Source organism: Falco biarmicus, chromosome Z (genome assembly GCF_023638135.1).
Source record: "Falco biarmicus isolate bFalBia1 chromosome Z, bFalBia1.pri, whole genome shotgun sequence".
Taxonomy (NCBI): domain Eukaryota; kingdom Metazoa; phylum Chordata; class Aves; order Falconiformes; family Falconidae; genus Falco; species Falco biarmicus.
In genome coordinates, this window is record NC_079311.1 from 65,031,013 (window position 1) to 65,050,259 (window position 19,247).

Consider the following 19,247-nt stretch of genomic DNA (forward strand, 5'->3'; position numbering starts at 1 on the left):
AAAGAGACATGATGGTTTCTGGTGCATCCCAAACACAAAATGAGTGGCAGATGCCCTCCTGGGGGGCTCTGCCTCACCACCCCCCAGCACCAGGCAGTGGCAGGAAGGGGCAAGGTGCCATGTGGAGAGGGGAGAGTCGCAGGGCAGTGAGTGCAGCCCTCCAATACACTTCCATTTAATTAAAGAAGTTAATGTCTGTATGTAGAAGGACCATACTTAGAATATAGTAGGTGTCACCTGACTTTTTTTTTTTTTTTTTGGCTAGCATATTTTTTCAGAAGAGTATCTCTGTAACACCTCCGATTTTGCTGAAGGTTACTCATGTAAGCCACCCTCAGGTGCAATTAGCTAATGAGATCTCACTGAAACCTATCAAAAATGTTATGTCTGGGATTGTCCTTAAGTCGAGTATGAAACCTTCAGGGAAACACACAAGGGAGGAAGGAGAAGGGGGAACTCTTTCAAGGAAATTTAGAGAAAAACAGGAAAAAAGTTTGAAAAGGAGATTGTTATAATCTGGCCGAGGGTTTTGACAATTCTTAGCAGAGATACAGCTTCCTGCTGTGTCGTCTGACCTCTGAAGTCCTGCAGTGCTGTGGGCACCTGGGCCATCGAGCTGAAAAGTAGCAGAGGGGCTGGGGGGACTGAGGACAGAGAGGGAGAAATGGGAAGAAACCGAAGAACAGAGCTTCACACCAAGGAACATCTCAACCACAGACAGTCTGCTGCTCTAGTAAGGATTAAAGAGCTACAAATCTCAACCAAAAAAACCCACTGTGATCTAAGGCTGTTACCTACCAGTGTACCAGGCTGCATAGTTGTTCTCTTGCTTGCACAGAGCTGCAGCAGACTTGCCTGGGCCCAGCCAGAATAGCTGCTCATTGCTAAATGCAACCTGTAGGTTAGGGTGCCAGCTGCTCTGAAGTCATTGGAGGGACAGGTACTCTGGAAAACCACCAGTTCCCCAAGGCTGAAATAGACCCCCAAAAGTCTCCCAGGTGGTGTCAGCAGCAGCCACGGTGGGAGGGAAACCTGCTGTGCTCCTGTGGGCTGTCATGAAGCATTGCTGCCCTTACTGCTCCCTTGCTTGGAGCCAGCCAGCACCTCAGGGAGCAGTCTGTAAATTTAAAGGGTATCCTACTTCCCCAAATGGGAGTGGTGTGCTGTGCTGTCTGCTGCAGACTGCAGCCTCAGGTTTGCAATGCACAACAGCGCTGCAAGGCCAGGACAGATGTGCTAAGCAGTGTCCCCAGCAGGGCAGGGCCACAGGAGCCGTCCTGTGGGAGCTGTAAGACCAAGGCTGTCTCCTAATGACCTCCTCCACAGTCAGCAATTAGTATTGATGAACGCCATTAGTATTCGGACAATTCATCCATTACACTGTCCAAGCTGGAAAAGCCTTCAGCACCATGACTTGTAACCAGTCATGGTTTGTGGTTTTTTTTCCCTTGCAGGCAGGCAAAGCAACTCTCAAACTCATCCTTTATCAGAAGTATTTGATGGCATTTTCCACTTTTTCCCCACCAAAGTTCCCTGTGCAACCCCCACCTTCATAAATATTAATACCTGCCAGTGCTTCTCACTGGCCTGCAGCTGTCCAGAAACACTAGTAGGGATGCCCTTTTAAAATATGTTGCAGATCCATTCAACCCTTATATCTGATTCAGGTGGCTTCAATCCTCAGGCTGCCTGCTCTGCTGGGTTTGCCGGTCCCAGTGCTCCACCATCTGTGGATGGTGACGGGGCCCCAGCACTGTCGCCCCGTAGGATGTCTGCGGTGACAGCGCTGGAGCTCGCCTGCTCCAGGCAGGCTGTTTGCACAAGCTGCTAGGTGGGAGGAAGCACGGGGGGTGATGCGGGATGCTTCCCTGGCAGGATGATGGGCTGGCACAAGGCTCTGCACTCGGTAAGTGGCAAAAACCACAACTGAGTGCAATGACGATGTTGCGTGGGGATAAGAGGAGCGGGGGTAGGGGGGTGGCATGGTGAACAGGGTGAGGTTTTGGGCTACTCTTGCTAGCCCCCAGCCAATCTTAAAAACCTGGAGGTTTATTTTCAGGTATGTTCGGACAATTTTCTGCCACCTTTCCGAGTGTTCTGCAGTCCTTGTAGCCACAGCCCTCGCTAGCAGCACTAATGACAGCTTTTTTCCTGGGGAACAGATGTTAGAATTTGGCTGCTTTTAGCAAAAGGTATCCTCATAGTGGTACCCAAGCTTTCCTCTGCTCTCTGGGACTCAGGGAGAAGAGAGATGAAATCCCACTGCCTTCCCTTCCCCTCCAAGCAGCTACCCAGCAGCACACAGCGAGTTCCCTCTGCTTTCTGGGGACAGGTCTTGCACTCATGGGGACCCTCGCTGCAGGGGCACTGCTGGCTACCCTGTGACCCCGAGCTGCACAGCTGGCTGCTGTGCTGCCCACAGGGTGCCACAGAGGGGCGGCTGGGCCAGCCACCAGCTGCCACAATGGTATTTCATGTGTTCATGGCAGATAGAAATGCTGCTTTGGGCACATGCTAACCTCTATGCATACATTTCAGCATACAGCAGTATCTTATTGTGAAAAATAAGTCAATAGGTAGAGCAAACCCCTTTGAAACAGGCTTCATATCCCAAACCTCATATTTCATTTCAGGTATTGCTGTGGGGCTGGTTTCTACATGGCCTGATGGAGTCATGCACAAACCATTCTGCTTCTGATAAACTGAAGTTTCCTCTAACAGGGTAGAGTTTTGTGCCTAATTTAAAGAAAGGGGGATTTGATGGGAGTCCCTAGAAATCCAGCAAATTATTCTGAGAGCATTAGTGAGCGTGGGTATGAAATCACTCCTTGCTCCTTTGTGCCGCTTCAGCTGAACTGCTCCAGTGTTCAGCTTCGTTAATAATTAATACAGTGGAGAGGCAGGGCTTAGCTGCATTGTCTTCTGTCACAGCCAAAGAGGAGAGCACACCTGCAGATCCACACAGCAGTGTGTAAGAGAAGCAAACAAAATGTGTGCCATTTGCTGTAGCTAACAGTGGTAGATGAGAAAAGGTAAGTGCACCCATCCAAGGTGCAGTGAAGGTTCCTAAGGAGGGGGAAACAAGTGCCCAATAGAAAACACAACCATGACATCTGCTGCAGGGCTCACACAGCAACACAATCATGCTTGTTTGAGGAGAGGGAGGCACAGGGCCTCTGAGGATCCCCTAATTAGCAGGTAAAAATGCCTGTTAATGAGGCAGGTTACAGCAAGATGAAGGACTGCCCATTCCCTGTCTCCACTGCTTGCCTGGCCCCCCATCTTCCACCTGGGCATCTCTTGGGAAGGCCTGATGGATGGGGCAGAGTGGTGCAGCAGGGAATAATCCTGGCTAAGAAATTATTTCCCAGTGAGCATCTGAGCACAGAAGGTGATGGTGGATGGAGGAATACTGGGAGCACATTTAGGGTAGGGGTAAACTCCAAGTCCAGCAAGTGTTGGGAGAGCAGGACCACAGGTTGCTCACAAAGCAAGGGAAGGACCTCCTGTTGCCATGCTCCTGGGACATGCAGGGAAAAAGTCCTTGGAGGAATGTATACAGGACAGCTGTGTAGAGTAAGGCAGGTCCTGGTGAGCAGCCTTGGTGAACAGATTAACAGTGGGCATGGCAGATTGGGGTCCCATTTTAGTCCATTTGTATCTTATTTCATCATCTCTCCTCACCAAGAATAAACTAGCAATTTCCTTTGATACAAAAGAATGTTAATGTTTATTTACTTTGAATGATCATCGATGTCAGGGTGGTGGGTTGGTTTTTGACATCAGCTAATGATCTTTAGTTCAGCGTGGAGTTTGTTGTACATGTCTGTGAGTTAAGGCTTTCCAAAAAGCTTTTACAGTACATAGATCACTATTTTGACAACTGCTACCTTAGGAAAGCTTATTTTCAGTGAAAGATGTATGAAATAATGTATACTTGCTGTAAAAAGCATATAAATATATATATATATACACACATACACACATCCCTTTTTTACTGGTTGAGAAGCGGAAGTTCTGTGTAGGTTTGTGGGTGAACATGTTTCTCTTCTGGAATTAGTTGCAGAAAAGAGCTGCTCAGCACAGCTCATTAGTGCCTGGGTTAATGAGTCTACCTGGAGCAATTAAAGCAGTTATCAGGAGTGAACATCTGGCTGGGCTGTCTCTAAGAAAGGACCTTCCTTGCAAAAGTGTCAACAAGAAGGAACGTATGCATGTTTATTTACAGCTTCAAGGCAAGGCCTGCAGGCTTTGGCTAAACTCACCTCCACCAGCCATGCAAGCGACGGTAGGGGACTGTGCACTGCTATGGCTGGTCTCACTCCAGCAGCTCTGCTGCAAAGGGGCAGGGAGCTGGGGGGTGAGCACAGACCTGAGCCACCATCCCCCTTGCTCAGGACACAACCAGCAAAATGCACACCGCTTAGAAGCAAAATTTAAGACACTTACGTAGCTAAACAAAAGTAATTATAAACACATATGCATACATGAGCAGACAGGCTAGGATGTTCCTGTGTCATACATGAGGAACGTAGCTCAGACATTCCTTAAAATGGCTCATAATGACAGAACCATGGGGAAATAATGCAGCAGAACTAACTCTGCCTGGACTTTAAAAGTATTTTCATACACTCCATAAATATATTGTGGTGGTCAGGAAAGTTTCAAGGATCAAACAGGTAATGGAATTTTAATGATTAAAATAGACTTTATTTAAAACTCAGTTGAGATGAACAGAGCAAGCTCACAGCCCTGTTGCCTGCGTTTACCCTAGCTGCAGGAGAAGTGAGCTGGCCAAGCAGTCACAGAGCTGGTTGTGCAGACTGGAGTGACTGGTAAAATACTGCCTCATCTTTTTCTTCCCACTTTCCCTCCCCGCAATTTAAATTAAGAGAGAGACCGGAGCAGGTTCTCTGATAAAACCAGGCAGAACTGCAGAACTCTGTCATTGTTTATGTCTGGGTTTTATTAATGACAAAGTCACTGGCAATATGACTGTGTCATCACCATATTGCCAGGGTCATCTTTAAAACTACCAAATTAGTCAAAAAATAGAATTTGGCTCATCCTTTGCTCATCTGCAATGGCCAATATGTTTCTTGGATGTCAGTCAGGACCCCATGCAAGCCTGGTGCTTGCTGCAGCATCTGTGGTAAAGGGACTGACATCCCTCTACCACCCCTCTCTTGGGACTCACTGCCACCATTGCTGCTCAAAGCATTGTTTACTTCAACCCTCTTTGGCTCAAATAATGCATGTTAGCTGGAGCACTTTTAATAGCCGAGTGCTTTTTCTGTACCATCAAGCCTTTCCTACAGGCAGAGGGCGAAGGGCTGTCGTTGTGGCTGTGTTAGCAGCATGTTCGTTTTCCTAGGTTCCACACCTTCACCCCCAAACACAGTACCTCCAACCTTCACTCCTTTTCCCGTCAGGCACTGAGAAAGGGATTAAATATCACCTCCTCTTCCAGTAGCTAGGCTATAACAAAATCCCTTCCCCAAAGAAGTGCTCATTCTCTGGGAGGAGGGAAGGGGCTGGAAGAGGCTGCAGACTCAGCCTGCCCCCTGCTTCAAACCAACTTCTCTCACAGCTCTTCCTAACCCACTTCTCAACTGTATTTTAACTGCGGTTCATCAAGTCCATCATGTTTATCACTTATCACACCTTTCCTCTGAGTAAATCCCCACACTCACAATTCTGCTGCACACATGGGTCCTTTCCCTTTAGGCTGGAACATTCAACCACTGTTGTTTTCCCTGGTCCCATGTGGTTTCTTTCTTTCTACTTTGTATGTCTTCACCTCAACACTCTCACACCTTCCACTTCCTTGGTCAGGTGTTGCGACGGAGGGAAGACACAGTCGCTCAATATGAGTGATCAGCAGACTTCGTTTATTGTCCCTTACAGTCACCTTTTATGCCTTCTTATAATTAGCTCATACATATTACAAAAGTTAAGCTCATTATTGGTTAGTTGCCTAAATACCAAGCCCACCCCTAGTTTCTCTTCTGTAGTTTTCTGTTCCCACCTGCAACATTCTTTTCCCACCAAAATCTTCCTGTTATTGTGTAACAAGGACAGCCAAAGACAGTGTATTTTGCTTTACTTCAGATAAGCTGAGAGCGATGTGCATTTTTGTCCAGCCAGCTGGACTATGTCTATGTGACCTTTTTCAGCTAGCCAGTTATCCACAATTCCCCTGTTTTTATTTTGGGCGACATAGGCTTGGTCGACCATTTTCAATAACAGCGTGTTAACACAGGAAAATACACAGCCAACTTATAAAATCTCAGTTCAGAAGTATAATTCCTGAAATACTTGAAAAATAAAGTTAGCTTGAAGCTTTAATTTAGATGCTCTTTCTGTTCCAGTGATATAAAAAGTTTAAAAAATTCAAAGGTAATTTTAAAGTTCTGAACATGGACTAATGCAAGCTCAAACCCGAAAAAGAAACCAAACTGATGTTTGACTAGGAATATTTGCAAATATTTTAGTGGAAAATCCCTGACCATTAACAATTTTCTGTCCAAATAACAACTGCCCTTATGCAACCAACCAGTCCATACATTTTCTGAAGAATACCTCATTGATATCAAAGAATTAACAAAGGGGAAAAATTAGTTCTAAGCTATATACATTCATAAGTGTTTTTTTCAATAGTTACATACAGATTTACACACTAAGCCATAATGGCTTGTAGGTCATACACACAAGAATAGTACGTTGCTTATCTGTCTGAATGTCTATGCTAAATTTGACAACTGTGCCACAAGCCAAGCCTACATGGGTGCTGTATGTTATGCACGTTCCTTAACAAACAGAAGTATAATAGACAAATTCCCAAGACCTAGTCCCCAACCTAATTATATTATTTTATAGCCAATTAAGGAAAATAACACAAATGTGCATATCTGCATGTGCACACACCTTTTAGTTCAGAACCGATCTGTGATAAAAGGCCTTAGCCTTATGGCATCATCAAATCTTAACGAGTACAGTAATTAAAAATGCAGTCTTACTGTAAGTGCGGTTTATGCTGACATTCCCTCAAATGCTACACGTGAGTATTTCTCACTCAACTGCCTCAAGTTAAAATAGTAGTATTTGTTAATATGTATTAAAAAAATCATTAATTCTCTACAATAGCAGTTGACTTCCATAACACTATGTAAGCAAAAGAGGCCTAAGATGGGTTTTCTGAATACTAACAATTTATTTTAGACTGTCTAAACTCAGGTCTTGAAAGATTTCACTCTGCCAGACATAGAAACACTGTTGCACTCCAGTTGTGATATCCCTTTTCCCAAGTTGTCACATGCACATCTCGCTCAAGCAACATTATTGTCAAAGTTTCTCTCTGCTACATAAAAGCATGTTGCACTTGTAGATATAAAAGACAGCACCCTTACTTAGATTATTACCTTATTACCTCATAACTCTTAGTATACCTTGTATCTCTGATTTCATCACTTCAAAAATTCACCAGAAGCAGATAAAACCACAGCCTCAGATTAAACTACACCTTAACTGCTGATTCAAATAAAGGCATTCTCTTCCAGATATGCCTAATGCTTACAAATAATTTTGGCTGGTTTTGATCAAGAAACTATTATTACAATAATGATCAAAAATAATAATCCCATTTGCAAAATGCCTTTAAGCCAGCCTCCTAGTCCCAACCAATTTCCACATTCAGAATACAGCATAAATACAGAATACAGAATAAATTATCTCCATCAAGGCAAAAAGGCTTCTTTTTAAACACAGAAATGTTTGCTAGTTCAAGGCAGAAACCCATTTCTTGTAGGTGACATCTGAAGCTTTTTTTTTTTTTTTTTTTTTTTTTTGGTGGGTTTGTAATCAAGTCCGTATTTTTCCTTGAGAAGCTTAAGCTGTTCCTCTTGTTTCAGGAGTGTTTCCAACTCTGATTTGTCGACTAGGTCCATATTTCCCAAAAATATCATACATTTCCTCCGCTGTGATTTTATACGGCAGGTTCCGAATATAAAGGGTCCGATTGACCTCTGGGGGCAGCCAGATGTCAGCTCGCTTGGCCGCTTGCATCGCCGTGGCGCCGATCGGAGCGAGGGGGGGTGGAGGGGGGGGGTGCAGCCTCGGAGAGAAACCGCGGCCGGGAAGGGGCCTGCCGGGCCGCGCCGCCGCTCGCCGCTGCCGCGGGGGTCCCGGATGCTATCCCATACGCTAATAACCCGGGTAATTCCTTTTTACAATCTATGTCCCGAACGCTCCGCTTTTCTAAAAAGCATATGAGCGAATCGTACGTCGCTTGTCTCTCCATACCTTCGTCAGCGCTGTTGCAGCCTTTGCGAGACTTCGGCGACGCGTGGCCGGCGGGACCCTCTGTAGGTGCCCCCGGGCGCGGGGACTGTGCCCTTCCGCCTCCTGCGCTGCTTTCAGCACCGGTACCCGAATCTCCGTCGAGCCGTGGCTCGCAGGTTCAGCCCTCTCTAGGGTCCCTGTTCGGGCGCCATTTGTTGCGACGGAGGGAAGACACAGTCACTCAATATGAGTGATCAGCAGACTTCGTTTATTGTCCCTTACAGTCACCTTTTATGCCTTCTTATAATTAGCTCATACATATTACAAAAGTTAAGCTCATTATTGGTTAGTTGCCTAAATACCAAGCCCACCCCTAGTTTCTCTTCTGTAGTTTTCTGTTCCCACCTGCAACATTCTTTTCCCACCAAAATCTTCCTGTTATTGTGTAACAAGGACAGCCAAAGACAGTGTATTTTGCTTTACTTCAGATGAGCTGAGAGCGATGTGCATTTTTGTCCAGCCAGCTGGACTATGTCTATGTGACCTTTTTCAGCTAGCCAGTTATCCACAGTCAGGCACTGTAAGGGCTGCCTCATCGTACTCTTTTTACTGTTGCTAGGATGGGGCAACTCATCTCTGTCTTACTATGTTGCTTGGAATGGATACCTATAACGAGTGATAAACATAAACAGAAACATAACAGACAAACCTATTCTTGTGGCCCTAAGTCTCCCAGAAACATCCTCCCCAGTCATTCCTTCCCGGAAAACATTATTCAACAGCAAGTATTTTCAACCATAAAGTGTATCTTTGACGCTGCATTAGAAATAAACACTTGCAGTATTTATAGGGGAGGATTTTGGCCCCATTCTTCCATCAAAGCATAAGCTGGCTCACTCCAGGTACCAGGAGGTGCAAGGTTCCCTCTGGTGACTCTGGATAAGTAGATACTGAGCCTGTGGGATCCCTGACCTGCCTTCTGTGCCCCTGGGAGAATTACCTCTCCCACAGCATAGTCACCCGCAGGGAACATTGCCCATGACTCAACCATTGCAACGCAAATCCTACCATCATCGATGACACTGCCACCAAAAATGGATTTGTGCAAAGACATGGAAATGTGCTCTGAAATGATTAATGTTTGGATGCCTATTCCCTTCCCCTATTTCTGCAGAGGAAAGGGGCAGGTAGCTTCAAACAGCAGTGATGCTTATCAGAGAATATAGAAGCCAGCCCAGCATCAATGGCATGCTGTCATCACACACTCCTGCCCACCCAGGTGCGTGTAGCTACATTCACGTTGACGCTATCCACAACTCTGTACCGGACGGAGTGGGACAGTTCACTGTGGGTGCACAGAGGCTCTCTGCTTTTCATTGAGCTTGGGGCTGCAGTCCATCAGTACGAGGACACCACCTTGCACTGAAGCACCCAACAGTCTTCTCTGCTGCCTGGAGAACTGCAACCAGAGAAAAAAAGTATGGAAGTAAAAAGTTGAGCTTTTATATATATATATAAATTATAATGATACATATAATTTATATATATATGAATTTATAATTTAAATTTTTATACAAATCTCTCTATACATGTATATAGATTTTTTATATGTATATATATAGGCCAACATCAGTGTAGGAGAAAGGTAAAAACAAAACAAAACAAAAACCAGAAAGAAAAAAAAAAAAAAAAGAAAATACAGCCCAAGCGCCCAGGAATAACTGTGAGATGGCTCAAGGAGGCCCAGAAGTGTCAAAACTAGTCAAGGCTGGTTCTCAGTGCAGAAAAAGCTGTTGGCCCACTTCGAAAGGGATGAAACCTGGGCTCAAGCCTATATTCTCAGCTGTATTTGTTTGATGGGGGCAAGAGCGTCTTCTGCCTGCTTTAAAGCTATTTGTGTGTGCCTGGAAGAGGAGTAGGGCAGAGCCTGCTTGGGCCAGGCAGAGGTTTACCACTAACTGCAAAGATAGTTGTTAAATCTAAGGTTACATGACATGCTTCAAAGCCCTGCTTGATCCTGTGTCTCCTCACACCGTATTTGGAGAGATAGCCACAACCAGAAAGAGTTTGAATGGCATATTTTGGGAAAAGAAGAGGTGTTCGTGCTGGCACGATGCCTCAGTATGGACTGTCTGGGTGGGAGCGTGGTTCCTGGCCCCAGTGGCACCAGGAATGTGTTCACTAAGGCAGGTCACTTGGTCTTCCTAGAAGAGCTGTGGGGCAAGGTGGCATCTACAGTCAGAACTGTACACCCTCCAGCCTGGCAAAATGGTTGGTGGACTGAGTCTGAGCAAGTAATTTTTTGTGGGCCCTGAGATAAAATGTAGATGAGGCCAACTGAATAAGGGCAGAGATCACTTCACAGGAGGATTTCAAGTAGAAAACAGAGGCCGCAGAACCAGGGTGGCCTAGAAACAGGGCAGTGGGCTTGGACAGGGGTCTTTGCATTGGAAGGGGAGAGGCCCTACAAGGCACTGGAGAAGTGGAAGAGAGAGAAGGGCACCGTGGTGCAAGCTGGCTTCCTCGAGCTCTTGGAGACAGCTCAGGGCGCTGTGCTATTTCATGGAGGGATGTCCCAACCAAATGAACTTCCTCTGCAGCCTGGGTTCCCCCTGGAGCATGGAATACATGTGCTAGTAGCCAAATTATGGCTGGGTGCCTTAGAGCTAGTCCTGGATATCCTCCCAGAATTTAATTAGAGGCAGCAATGAAAATAGCATGCTGTTCTCTGCTGCTGAAATGAGCAAGGAGCTGCTGAGTCAGAAGAGATCATGCCACCAGGTCTCCAGAACACTCATGACTCTGCAGCAAAACACCTGACACAGAGGAAGATACTCTTGGGAAATCCTGTCTGTGTCTGAAAGGATTCCTTCTGCTGCATGGGAGAAAAAAGAAAAAAAGAAAAAAAAAGGGGGTGGGGAGAGAAAACAGTGTCATAAGACCTATTTTCCTTCAGGGATGTAAAAAGTGATGACTACAAGGCAGCTCTCCCTGCAGCCTGTGCCAGCTACCACCCTGTTAAGCAAGTTTGCTGACCTAGATCAGAGTCCATGCATTAGGATGAGAATTGTGCAGCACAGGCCATTGAATAAGTTCTTTGAGGGCATGTGTGTGCTGTGAGCCATAGCTATGCCAGTGCAGCTGCTCCTCCCAGGGAGACGCACACTGTGATATCTGCCCTTCTGTGTTATGGGTGCAGCTGCACAGACTTGCAAGTAGGACACATGGCTTAGGGCCCCACCATTCCCGGCAACTGCCTCGTGCAGAGCCTCGCTGCTCTGTACCCAGCCCAGGCAGCAAGTACACCTCTCTAGGTACCGAATGCCTTGAGGAAAACTCATCTCAACAAGTGAGGGAAGCAGGCTGTGAACCTATCAGTGGGGATCCCACACTGACAGCCAACCCCAGGTGGATTCAGCCTTGACAAATCCCCCATCTCAGTTGTGTGATACGTAAAATACCATGAGTGAATATGCTACCTGAACCAGGGATGTACAAAAGCACAGGCACACTGCCTGTGTGAGTCACCTGCTATTCCTGACTCTGATGCATCCTCTGATACGCTGGTGACATGCTAATGCAAAATCATGTGAAGCAACAACTAATACCTCCCACCCTCTTTTCTCACCTCTGTCTTCTGGGTAGGTATATGTAGCTTGACAAGAAAGCTTGACCAGAAAAAGGGGATGAGGGGAGGCTTATGAAGTGACAGGTTTTGATAGAGAGGGAAATAAGGTAGTTCCTGGTTTTCCGCTTTCTTGCTGTAACACCTGATGATACGAATACCTGTGAATAGAAGCAGCAGTGGCAGAACAAGGCAAGCACAGGTAGCTTTGCTAGCCTGCACTGGCTCATGTTGGACTCTCAGGTGAGTGTGTGCAATGCCCATTAAAGCAGTGGAAGCTGTGCCAGCCTGTCCAAGACAGAATACTACACCCCATTGCCCCATTTTTCTGTGGCGTACTGTCATCAGCCTGACCATGGCAGAGCTAAACACTGGGTTGTTTATGTCCAGGACACTTGGTGCTGGCCTCAGCTCCCTCATGCTGTGGGGAAAAGTTTCTTTTGTTGGTGTTAGCCTTCTGGACTGACATCCATTGCCCAACTTCACAAATGCTTTTTCCACAGCAGCCTCAGACTGACTTCACATAGCGGTGTTGCATCTTGACCCAGGCTTTTAATTCAGCCACACAGAGGACATCCTGGTGTGAAACCAAAAATTGTGCCAGGGACTGTTTTGCTTACAACTTACTCTAATAGTAAGCACTTGAAAGTTTTGGGGGGAGGGAGAAGAGGCAAATGGATGCGCATAACACATAGCCATAAGTCCCTGCTCTCTGCATGGCTCAATGCTGTGAACAAGCATAAGCAAGCAGATGTTTTAGCTTCATGGGTTCGTTTTCCTCAGTACCCTGCAAAAGCTTGAGATCTGTAGCTTGGCCTGCCCCCTGCCCCCCGCTCAGCACATTTACGATGTCAGGAACAAAACAGGGAGCTGAAGCTGATGTCTTTAGCACATTCTCAAGGAGGCTATGGTTAGGACTGAATCCGTGCTGTGACCTGGCAGAACTGTTGTAAGCCACTATGTGTGAAATGACTTCACTTTGGATTGATATTAAAGATGGGTGTGGTTCTTCCCCAAAATCAATACAAACTACTAAGACATTCAAAACACTGCTTAAGAGTGGGGTGTCGGTAGAGCGCTGCTCTTCCTGGATCCCCCATGCAGGTGCAAATTTCATCTAGCTGTTTTGTAACTGGAATCATATATGCGCCTTGGAAATCTGGGCTCCTAAGGAATTATAGAATGAGTATTACGGAGTTAGCTCATTGCTTCTGTTGAATCACCTCCAACACAACCAACATCTTGTTGCATTAAGGCATGGCAGTGGCACCTCATCCTAACCTAATTCAATCAATTTAAAGTAAAAATCTGGCTATGCAGAACTCAGGGTGTGTGTTTAGAAACACTTATATACCTAAAGGATGTTTTTATTTCCACTTGAAGCTATGCAAGGCTCATTAGAAACATGAAGCCTTTTAAACGCCTGCCATGGAAAACTGATTAAGGCTTGCTTTCGGGAAGTCAAGGGCAGTAAATTCATTCATGAAAATTTTTTCTCTATGTACTGAAAACATGTGCTTTGAAGTGTCACCATGAGAAAACAAGCTGAAAGCTTGAAATACTTGAAAGTATTTCACAGAACAGTGGAACAAAATTGCACGTTTGTGGGCATGTGACGGGTTTTTTCCTTCTCCCCCCCTCCCCCCCCCCCCCCCCCCCGCCCCCCCCAGTATCTCTAGCTTTTAGCAGCTCCTACAGCAGGAAAACATGTGAGGCTTTGTAGCCCAGCAGGCAGCAGTGGGAAGCTGGACAAGTTGCCCTGATATCTGACTTGTGTTTCCAGAGGTACTCGTTGAAGCTGTCATCCTGAAGGAAAATAAACTAGCCCTGAGCCATGGTCAGGTGTGCTCTCTGTGTTTAAAGCAGGCTCCACTGCTCCAGGAGCATGCAGCATTTTTGGACTGCTTGAGACTGATAGTGTCAGGGGAGATGATTCAGGGGTTTTTAGAGTGTTTCTTCATGCCCTTGTATTATGTCTTTAAAGTGTATTTTTCGGAGAGCATGGCTGAATGGTAGATGACTCATAAAAGCCTATTTTAAAGACAGGTTCTAGTTAGCTTGTCACATACGAATCAGATAATGTGTGAATCCACTGGTGAAAGGCAGTGACATGATCTGGTGGGGAAGAAACTGTCAGTCCTGGTGACGGAAATGCTACAGATACTGAAAGGGGAGGCAGGAATCTTTTGAGGTTTCGACTTCAGAGTCATTCAGCTAAGAAAAGCCAAAATCCCCAGCTCCTTCCTCATTTACTTATCCACACCAGACTCTGAGGGCTGCAGAGTGGTTAGATGGTGTAACCTGACCTTTTCAGCTTTTGGAACCACACATAGTTACTCAAAGCGGTGCTTGATTAAATAAAAAAACTTTTCAGTGTGATATTCAAGTAGCTGGAAGATTTTTCTTTTACTCGCTTATGCCAAAGTACTTTATTGTTCCTTTTGGAGAAGCTGCATCTTCTGAAGAGATTTCTTTCTCTAGAGGGCAATTTTTTGTTCAGAGGTGGACTGACAGGCTTCCTATCTGCATTATGATTAATTTTCTCACTAATCCTCATCTTCAACGGTGAAATTCACTTGTATGCATGAGTCCTGCCTGAGCTGGCAAGACAGAAACGTCCCTGGTTGTCTGGGAAAGGGCACAAGGAACCTACTGAGGGGTAGGAAATCCCACCTGAAGTCTCTACATTGTGCGAATGTCTGGGTTTCCATGCTGAGTGAGGAACTGGTCAGTACAGCTGTCATGGTGCAGCTCAGTAACTCCTGATTAGAGCAGGGGTTACTTGTAGGGAGGGTATATGAGTGTGGTCTGGGGATCTGTGGTCAGTACATCTGACTGGGGATTTCTGTGGGTAAAAGAGAGGCATCTTTGAGGATCCTAAGGTAAGTAACAGCACAGTGACAATGTGCGTTCCTCGAAAGCCTCATTGGAGCTCAGGAAGGACACAGTGAAGCATATACAGGTAATGCTTTGGTGCAAGTGGTCTTGGGGAAGGAAGTGGATGGTGCACATACCTGATCCTATGCAATATGACGGGAGAACTGACACAACAAACTGGCCTTTGAAAAGTAATACCAATGTGGTTGCTTCTGGTTGACCAGAAAGACAATAACAGACTACCAATAGCTTCAGCCTTTTATGAAATTATGGTGCATGGACACTTGTCTGGACAGCTGCAGCCCTGATACTTTGGCAATGCAGGAGCAGCTGAAGGCTCTGAATAAGTACAGGAGCGAGAAGTGCACGGATTCCTTCTTGCAGTGATTCCTGACTATTGCTTACATCCTCCTTCCTCTCCAAACCAAGTAAACCTGAATCTGATTACATCAGACCTGGCTGCATTGGTATCTCGCTCTGCTCTGCTTTGTTTTAGCACAGGCTTTGGCAATGCTTCTTCCTTGGAGCTCAGCTTTTGATCCTCTTTCCTCTCTCCTGTGCACACCTTTTTTTCCTAAATCTTAAACTAAGATGCACCTGAGGCACACCCACAGATCTCAATGCATATAAATAGAGAGGTGAGAGTAATCATCAGCATTTAAATGAATAAGGGTTTTGTGATTAACCATTATATCACTACCGTATCCTAAAGCACCTACTGGCCAGCACACTCCAGCCTTTATTCTGCTTGTAGCAGCACTAAAATGCCCTTTTTGGAAATAAAATTCTAACCTTGCAGTAGGTAATTTATTGAGGTATTCTTGCTTATGAGCATGAAAGGTGAATCAGACTTCACACATTTAATATGCAGTCATTGGCTTGCTATGCTGTGTTAGACAATTACTGTTGTCTTGTGTTGAACACCGATATTTATGCACACTGCTTTTCTTTTTGTGTAGATTTTGATCTTTTTGCAGAGGCAAGGCACATAATGTTAGTAGACTTCAATTTGTGTTGCTCTGCTGACTCAAAACTATTCTTATAAAAAAAAAAAACCCTATCAACTGAACTAAAAAGTCATGTAGCGGTGTAAAAATTTTGGAAAGCACTTGCCATTTAACAAATGTGTCAATGGATTATGTTAAAAATTTCTTATTCTGGAGACTTTCCACGACGGCCATATGAAAAGTGGTTTATGAGCCAGAGAGTCATGGCAGAGGAGACTGATTCTCTTGGGAGGTTCTTTTGCTTTGCTGAAAAGTGAGAATTTTGCACACCGTGAACTTGCTTCAGAGACAGTCATCACAATAATTGATAGCCAAAACACAGCTATTTTCACTGAAGAGTTCCTCCTGTTTTAAACCTGAAAACAGTGGCATTTACTGATGGCCACTAAGTGGCTATAACACAGATAAAAAAATTAACCTCCAAACCCCTAAAATATAAAAAAACCCCCAGAGGCTTCAACCTAGGTACTGGAGAATTAAAGAGACTGTAGAATATTTGTAAGACTGTAAGCAGATATTTGAAATTATTGTTACTTGAAGAGTTATAGCCAAGTTGTCATGAGACATTGGTCACTTGAAACTCTATGAAAAGCCAGTACCTGCTGGAAGTGGTGTGTTGTGGGAGAATCTGTTTCAGCATCAAGAAATGGAACACTCCAGCATAGCAGTCAGCATTAACTTATGGCAAATCAAAGGCATTTCTTTTTCCTTCTGTATGACAGTATGTGATTTAGCTTTAAAGGAACTTGGGAGAGCTAACAGTAAAAACCCATGAATCCAAGGAAGGGAATTTCCACTAACATGACAGGTAATGTCTCTCTTCCTGCAAGGCTTGTCTCTGCTCAGGGTTTCCCTGGGAGGGACTGCTGCCTGAAGATTTCACATGACTTTATCTGGGCCCTCCAGCCATCGGCAGAGGCGTATCAGGCGTATCAGCAGAGGCATTCCATCAAGAGCAGATTTTGCTTCCATTGCAGATGCAGATGCATCTCCAGGACCTTGGGATCACCAGATCCTACAGCAGTTCTGTGCAAAGTCACTCTTGGGCCATTGCAGCTCCTTGGCCTGGATCAAAGTAATCTTCACCCAGCACGAGGGCAGGCAGCAGGGGAGTAACTGACCTCATGAGAGCATTGTTGTCCCTGGGGGCTGTTCTGTTGTAGAGACTATCGAGCCAGCCACAAACCAGTAGGTTTCCAAAGTCCTTCATCAAATGCAGGTGCAGGACATGACTATGGATGACCCCAGGTCACACAATGTGCAACCTCTATCACCCTGCCCTCCCTGGCCTGCAAAACTCTGCATCCCTTTGCAGAAGGGCAGCAGAGCAGCGTCTTCTCTCACTCAAAAAGGAGCAAATACAGAGGTGCCTGGTATGAAAAACAAAATGCGTTTGGTTTTTAAACTTTTTGCTTTTGAAGGAGCTCCCATGTTCTCAGTTTCAGCTTTGCTTATTGTTTGCACTTTTCACTCAATATCTGCAAACTTTCACAACCTGCTCCGTACCTGATACACTATAATTCTCATTTCCTTTACCCAGCCACTTCATGAATTACTTTGTTCACTGCCACGTCTCTGAGCGAGGTCTAAGTTTGCAAAGTCTGCCATGCTCTCCCTTACACTTGCAAGCATCTCCCCCTGTCTGACACCCAGGACCTTCCCTGCTCTGCTCTGTGGTGAGACCCCATGCTGCTTCCTCAGGCCGTGCAGGTCAGTCCTTGTTTAAACTGAGGAAGTGAGGGTGCATGGAAACTGCAGGGGAGGCAGAATGAGGACGGCCTGGGAGCAGGGATGAGCTCTCCCAGGTCACTCTTGGCCTGCCAGGAACAAAAGGCTTTTACAGCAAAGTTCTCTCTCCTGGAGACACTGTTCAGAGAGAAAGCCTTGACTGACAGTACGCCTAACTGATAGGCAAGAAAATGCAGGGGCACGACAGCGTGGAAGTGGCCATGGCAAATCCCTTGGCTGGTCACAGCAATCTGCCCCAGGAAAAGCCACTGCACAGCAGACTCATGCCTTAAGTGAGTTGCTATATCTTGTCGCCATTTCTGGATTTTGCTTTTCCTGTTTTTAAGGCTTCATGCTCTTGCAGGCAATGATCGTTGCCGTTGCTATATTAATTGGAGCTGAATAATTTCTCCTAATCACTTGCTGCAGGCATATTCAGGCAGGATGCTGTGGTCTGGGAACACAGCCCTAGCAGAGCCAGACATTGACAGAGCTGTCTGTGGCTGTGGGCTGGGCCAGGCTGTCTCCCTTGGGGAGAAAAGGAGTATGAACGGAGTCACATCTTTAAATGAGAATTGATGGGGAAGACTGGGAGGGAGAAATCCATAGCTTTAGTTGATTTTACATGGAACATAAATGGAACATAAAACCTCCTCTCGCTCCCTGCTCTGTGAGCATATTTTTGGGTAGCAGCATCAGCAGTGCCCTTTCCCTCGGCTGTCCCTCCCAGCCACTTTGGCATACAAAGGGCAAGAGCACATGTTCCTCCCACAAAAGCCTTCAGAAATTAGGTCGGCATCTTTTCAGGAGTCATGAGGCAGCACTGGGATTCACAACCTGCATGCATCCTTGCTGAGAAATATTTCTGCATTGTCTGCAACAGACCTTAAGAGAGGAAAACAGCAGGCACTGCATGAAGGGAGCCTTTGTGCTCCTGCCCGCCCACCTCACCCGTGGCATGAGACTGAGGCCAGGGAAGTTGCACAGCTCCCTGGTGAGGGCAGGAGCATCAAGCTTCATCTGCCTGAGGTGAACATCTTCTCAGCCTGCCTTCTGGCTGAATGGGGGCAGATCAGTAGGTTGCAATATTTTAAATGTCGGGGGTGCAAGGAGAGAAGCAGCCTCTTCTCCCACACAGAAATGGGGCAGGCTCTCCTGATATTTTAGGAGGATGTCAGATGAGCATTTACAGCCAGGTCTGCTCTCTTGTGCAAAGCTTTAAACCTCCGGTTAGTGTAAATGCCAGCCCAAAGCCTCCAAACCTGGTTTGGGGCAGATGGAAGGATGGAGTGGACTGAGCTATCCACAGCATTTCCTTGGTGCAGAGCGGGGCCAGTCTGTCCACATACTCTCCACATCCCCAGCCACTGTACTGCCCATATGGACAACCACAGGTCAGGAGTGGGCCCACTTCCTCTGGACGACGAGTTAACAAGAAACATATTTGGTGTTCCTGCTATTTCACTGGTGGGTCTGGTGGCCTTTAAAATTCAGGTTTGCGAGTGTACCTCTATAATAAATACTTTGGAAAATGTAAAGATGTTTTTTTAGCATTCTGATGAGTTAGTCTTAGGGCTAGAGTTTTGAGAGAAGACCTAGAATTTTTGTGAATTGCAGTAATATCATGTGAATTAGCAGTGGGATACACCATTTTTGCAGATTGGAGCCTCACGCACCACATGCGTGCCATGTGGCAAAGCAAAGGTAGCAAGGGATTGTTCATAGTGTGC